The sequence below is a fragment of the Malus domestica genome, chromosome 08 (genome assembly GCF_042453785.1).
Source record: "Malus domestica chromosome 08, GDT2T_hap1".
Classification (NCBI taxonomy): Eukaryota; Viridiplantae; Streptophyta; class Magnoliopsida; order Rosales; family Rosaceae; genus Malus; species Malus domestica.
This window is the reverse complement of record NC_091668.1, coordinates 26,433,710-26,440,303: the sequence shown is the minus strand read 5'-3', so window position 1 is coordinate 26,440,303 and position 6,594 is coordinate 26,433,710. Positions and strand designations below refer to the sequence as shown.

Sequence of the window (6,594 nt, the reverse complement as noted above, 5' to 3'; positions counted from 1 at the left end):
AATTGGTGGGGGAAACGGTTTGTGGTCGGGAAAAAAATTGCAAGGGGAAGAGGAAGATTCATAGGTTTTGCTGTTTTTTTTTAAATGTTTAATGCAAATTTTAATTTGATTTATTTTTCTATTTATTTATAGTCTATTTTTATTTTTTAAATAAAATTAGTTATAAGGGAAAAATTTTCATGAAAGGGGTAAGGTGAAAGTGAATTAAAACCTCAGTGTGTTAGTGTAACTTTGTAAGTTCTTCAACTTACACGTAACGAGTTCATTGTTATGTGACTTTTCAATTTAATAGTATATCATTATGTCTTAAAAAACTTTACGTGTATCTTTGCTTTATTAGAACGAAACACCACTGTTACGTTAAACCAATTCAGTATATTCTCTTCCACACCTTTTATTGGATATATTAGATAATATATCACTTTCATTGATTGCTTTATTATCTAAGAGTGGGAATGGCACTTTACTGATTCATTCTCCCTTTTAAATTTGCAATAGGATTCTCTCACCTTTTATTCTTATCCTCTTTCATCTCCTCCTGTCATACTTTATTTTTTGTCTCTATAAAAAAATCACTATAAAATATTGACGTGACTTAACCGTTCAAATAAAAAGAGAGAGAGCAAAAAAAAAAAAGGAAGGAAGATAATCCTTCTCCTTTAAACTTTCTTTCTTTTATACGTAATCCTGATCAGATGCAGGTGAACTTTTATCTTTTATGGAAAGAAAACTTTGCTATCATTTTTGTAAGAAAGCATGCTTCCATATATATTCATCGTGGATAGACCCGGCAGTTTCTGACACGACACGGTGACACGACACAAAAACGACACGAAAGTAACGGGTTTCGGGTCAACACAATAACTTATCGGGTCATTATCGGGTGACCCATTAAGAACCCTATACACGCGGGTAACACGTGGGTAACCTGTTTCGACCCGTTAAGAAAAAATTTATTTTGATAATTTTAAAGTTTAATTACTAAAAGATTTCTTATAAAATACAGTAGCCATATTAATATATACAATATATTCTATATTAAATATATAGTTTTGTATTATTATTCTATATAAGTTTTTTTTTAAAAAAAAAAGTTGTAGTCATTATTTATTTTTATTATGAGAGTTCCTTATTATCATTACTAGGATAAATTTTACTTAACATGTTGTTGTCCAAAATTAAAATAAACTAATATAGTATTTGTATAGGCAAGAACTAAGAAGACATACATACAAGTATGAAAAATGTGAAAGAATATATAAACACTCGTGATTTACACTTACATTATCGTTTAGATTTTTAAAATCCTCCAAACCTTCATGAATAATGTTTTTTATTTGAGGGAAAAATTAATAAAATTAATAATAATTATTGTAAAAGTGTAAAAAATGTAAAAAAAAAATATACAATCACTCATAGTGACAAACTTTACAACTTTCATGAAGGGGTCAACTTCGAAATCCAACACTATAATTCATAAACCTTAAATTTATATTTAACCGTCGATTGCCATTTACGCTTTATTCTTCTTACTAAATTTCATTTTTAAAATTTTCATTTTTGAAAACATGATCATATGGCGGATGTAAGAAGATGAACGGATCAGATCTTTGATATCACGTTTCGATATTTACAGTTAACTGAAATATGAGTCGATGTGATATAATTTGTAGAAACTTTATAAACATCAAGCAATATTTTCACTAACCGTAAAACTCTGAATATAATATCAGCGATCCAAACCGTTCATCTTCCTGCATCCTCGAATAGATCAAGTTTTCAAAAAATAAAATCTGAAAAAATAAAATTTGATAAGAACAATGAAGCGTAAATGTAAACAACAATCAATGGTTAAATTTTGATCTATGATTTATATGATTATAGTGGCGAATTTCGAAGTTAAGCTCTTCATGAAAGTTGTAAAGCTTGTCATTATGAGCGTTTATATATTTTTTCTATATTTTTTTACACTTCTACATTAATTAAAAAACTATTAAAGACTTTAGGTAAGTGAAAATATACTTAAAAGAAAATTGTGTTTTATGTTTTGGATGTGACAATATGATATGTATATACTTATTTAGTATTATGTTTTTCATTTGATTATTTATTGGTTTAAAATATATTTTCCTTAATGGGTAACGGGTCGGGTCATATTACCTGTTAATATTATTGGGTCGATTTCGGGTCGGGTCATTTTACCCGTTTATTTTAACGGATGTTACATGACACGACCCGTTAAGATATCGAGTATGACACGAAAACGACACGAACATGAAAAACACGACACGAATGCCAGGTCTAATCGTGGATATGGATTCACCAACCCTATTTTGTGACTTGTCCCAACTACAAAGTATGTCTAATCAGGGTCCTGGCTTCTATTTTCTTCTTGCTGGAGACTCATTATTCTAGCTAGCTTCTACGTGATGGAAATTTTCTTCTCTTCTCCCCCTAGACTAACCATATAGCATTTCAGTACTAAATCACTGGGTGAGATTATTTTTCAGTACTAAATTAATGGGTGTGATTATTTTCTTCTCTTATTATCTTCCATCAATGGGTGAGACCGTTTCAGTACTATGCATTAATTAGATGAAAACATACATTTTTATTTTCGTTTTGATTCATACATTTTCTCAGTTGTAATTAATTAAGCTGAGTTTTGAAAAATGTCCGTTTTCTCACTAGAAGAAAACAGTTCATCTATCACGATCTACCACAGACATAATGCCCGTTAGTATTCTGGATATGATAAAAAGTCTCTGTTTCTACCACGGGCTATGCCCGTTGTCATATACAATGTAACCACGAATTGTGCCCGTAATAGATTGGGATTTAATACCATGTGTTATGGCCATTGTGGATTACAATTGATCACGGCTAATGCCCATTATATAAACTTCCGAAAATAAAATAAAAAATAAAAAATTATTTAATCAATAAACAAATAAATATTTATGTACAAAATTGCATATTTAATTTATAAAAATTCACATATTCAAATATTACACTAAAAGTTAACAACAAAATGAGTAGTTCTATTAAGAATACCAAATCACCGAGTTATGCTACAGTTGTGTACCAAAACATGTAGACTTTGTTTCACTCTAAAACAAACTCAAGTCCTAGTTCCAACCTTGGTCCTCCAATGATATTCATCTTCTCCGCAATCATTTCTTCAAGAAGATACATCTCCAGCAAGCCAACCACACTTCAAATTTGCAGAAATCCGTAAATGTATTAGTTGATATTTGAGTTATAAACCCTCATGAATTAGAACCACCAACCACCTATGAGATAAACAAGGAAAAATATAAAGCTTAGAAATAAAAAATCATCACTTAAGGACATCATATACAAAACAATTCAAATTCACAAAGTCAATTAGACAAAAGGCAAGTAATCATGTATAAGTATAAGTATCAAGCATATGAAGATCAATGGGCATGTCTTCCTCTATGTGTGTGTGAGGGAGAGCGAGAGAGGAGAGAGGAAAGTTTTTCACGGGGCTTACATTACAGTAATTTACCATACTATGTTAAGGTCAAGACAACGGTTCACCAAACCTTGCAATCAAAATTTTCAGTTCTCGGTTGAAGGACCGTGAACCTTCAGTGTGTATTGCAGAGTGAACCCCACTCTTCAATTGATTTAGCTTAGTTGTAACTGGTAAGCAATCTCTAGTAGCACCTGAAATTATAAGGACCAAAGAGTCAAGGAACATTTTAACTTCATTTAGCATTAGATACAGTACATACCAACTCTTATTCAACATCCAGCAAAGGAATCAACTTTAATCCTGCTTCTCCAGATAACACTTAGTGTTAGTGTTTAAGTGTTTTTAGCTGAAATAAAACATTTCAGTTTTACTTGTTTTAATTAGGGCCTTTGGATTACATTCCAAATGGATGCTCTAGATTAAGTGAGAGTTAATGATATAGAGTGACAACTGTAGCTATCTCATAGGATAGATGAAATGAATGGTTGTGATGTATTCTTTTCTGAATATGAAAGAAATGAGTTAATGCTCTGTAGAGTGTGTGCTTTCGGTAATGTTCATTCCATTGCCAGAAAGAAGAGAAATGAAACTTCTTGTTCACTCATCTTTGTGAATACTCTCTGCAACTTTTCTTTTATACAAGAAAGCTCCCAAAACAGCATCAAATCTATAAACTAACACTTAGGTAGTCAACTCGTCCTGTACGCTATGATAGAAATATCATTTACTACAGTACAAACAAGAAAGATAGCAATACCTTATAGCACAACTCTTCCAACCAAAACCTTTCTCTGCAACATGATCTTGGAATTCAATGTGGCAGTATAACAAAACATAAAGAAACATACACCACATGCAGACTCTCGAGTTTGTTCTTTTACTCTTATAATTCAAACATAATCATGCAGGAACACTAAACTCCCATTATGCAATTTGTTTAAATCAATGCCCCAGAATTAATTTCATCACGATTCATTAGTCCAATGATAAATTAATCCCACCCAATTTAGCAACCCAACAATTTTCTTCATTAATTCAACAAGTTATCATAACCAGAGACTTAAAACTTCGATTAGTCTTAAGAAAATTTAATCCCACCAAAAATAAGCATAAAATCAAAGACTTAAACTTGACAATAGTTTACTCACCAGTCGTAATCAGACTTCTCATCCTCTGAATTCAAAAACTCATCCACCCGAATTTTCCCCTGCGGCGCCATCGCTCTAACAGTCTTAGAAACCGTCGCGCCTACGCAGTGTCAGAATCTGCAGAAACCAAACACAACCCACCATCAAAACCAACCTCAAAAACCCAAAAATACTAACAAATACCGAAACTTTAAACTAAAAACAAGAAATCCAAACGCCGTCGTACACGGAGGAGCAGCAGCATCGGCAATAACGTCGAGCTCGTCGGCGTTCTTTTTTCAGAGGAAGAAGGAGAAAACCGCATTGTTCTCCTCCTTCTCGCGCCTCCACATCTCGAGAAAGGAAGCACTTCATCTCCGTAGTTTAGGGACGAAAAATCGTCGACATAAGCGAATTGGATGAGATCTGGTGGTTGATAGCGTTTGATCTGAAAACTGTAAATAGGGTTCGATAGATATCTGAAATTTGAGCGTCTAATATTATAGTGGTTGATTAAAAAGTAAAAAATTTAAATTATCAAGTTAACAATTACTGCATGTGGTATATTTAAAAAGGCGCTGTTATTAAAACTTTTTCCAACCACGGATTTTCCTCATCGTAATATTTAGCCAACTACAATAGGCTTTAAAAGCACGTTGTTATTTTAACCATTTCAACCACGGGTTTGTTTGTGTCCGTTGTTAAAATTATTAATTTACCACGAACTTTAAATGACCGTGGTTAAATGTGGCTTTTTATAACGGGCTTTATAGGTCCGTGGTCAATTAGCTGTGATAGATGCGGAGTTGTGGCGTAGTGTCTCCAATTTAGGTAAGTTTGTAAAGTGACGTGGACGTGTTGTCAAGTGTCGGGCATCATTTAGGCAAGGTGCTCCAAATCTAGTTTTCCTTAACCTTTTTTAATTGCAAACAATAATTTACTCTAATCTACACAAAAAAAAGAGAAATTTTGAACTCGGAACACAATAAGTTGAAGAAAAAGACATAAACACCGACGCCGAAGCTTTCCTTTTTATAACACTATTGTGCTTTCTTTGAAATAGAAATGGAAATTTGTATCATTATATGCATGATAAAATTGTAAGAACAAGTTTATTAGCTTTCATCCAAGAAAATTGAATCATAACTTGTAAAGAACTATGAATAAAGCAAACACAAGAACAAGGGACCTTGAAAACTTACCTGCAGAACTCAGACTTGATGATGAAGCCATTGTAGCTTCTTGTGTTCAAAACCTTCTCCTCTTTTACAAAACCAATGGCTCTTCCAATCAATAGGTCTTGGACTAAATGAACCGTGTTTTTGCAAAAGCAATGGTTTGAACTATACATAGTGTTCCTTCGACTATTCCCTATTAGAATGAGTCTAGGATTCAAACTATACAAACCATAAGGAACCATAAGTCCAAATATAACTCCAATACTAAATTTCAATTCCAAAAGAATCAGGCTATATTCAATTCTGTTATCCTGAAACCATAAGGATAACCAAAACAGCTTTAACCAAGACTTTTCCATATCAATCTCAAACACTATAACCGGTTCGAGTATATGCTTCATACTCATATTCTTACATTCTTCCACTTGAGTATGAAACACAAACAACCAGTTTATTAAGATTTACAGAAGTGATCACTAAGTCTTAATCAAAAACTCTTATTCATATACTTCATAGCCATGCATTTCAGAATATGGGACTCAAGAATCTGATTTGTACATTACAGAAACAATTCATCAATCACTACATATCCAATATGCATTCAACACTTATGTGAACTAAAACATAGGAGCATAGAGTGCACTACTCCCACTCATATAAACCAGTTCTTAACTCAATAGCGTTAAGACCTCAATTAGTAACCAATCTTATCAACTAAAACAATACAACAATAACAGTAACAAGTATGCCTCAGTAAAACCACAAAAATCGATTCACTAGCAAACTT

General features: G+C 32.5%; 1 long non-coding RNA gene across 2 annotated transcripts; it reads right to left on the bottom strand.

The window, feature by feature from the left end:
• Positions 1-2,957: 2,957 nt before the first annotated feature.
• LOC114826616 (uncharacterized) lies at positions 2,958-5,102 on the bottom strand. Of its 2 annotated transcripts, none has more exons than XR_011583330.1 (4): positions 4,877-5,102; positions 4,260-4,767; positions 3,518-3,693; positions 2,958-3,293 (listed from the first exon to the last, which is right to left on the bottom strand). It is a non-coding gene; the product is annotated as an uncharacterized lncRNA (long non-coding RNA). The 2 variants fall into 2 exon arrangements; XR_011583329.1 differs by having other exon boundaries at positions 3,570-3,693.
• Positions 5,103-6,594: the final 1,492 nt, after the last annotated feature.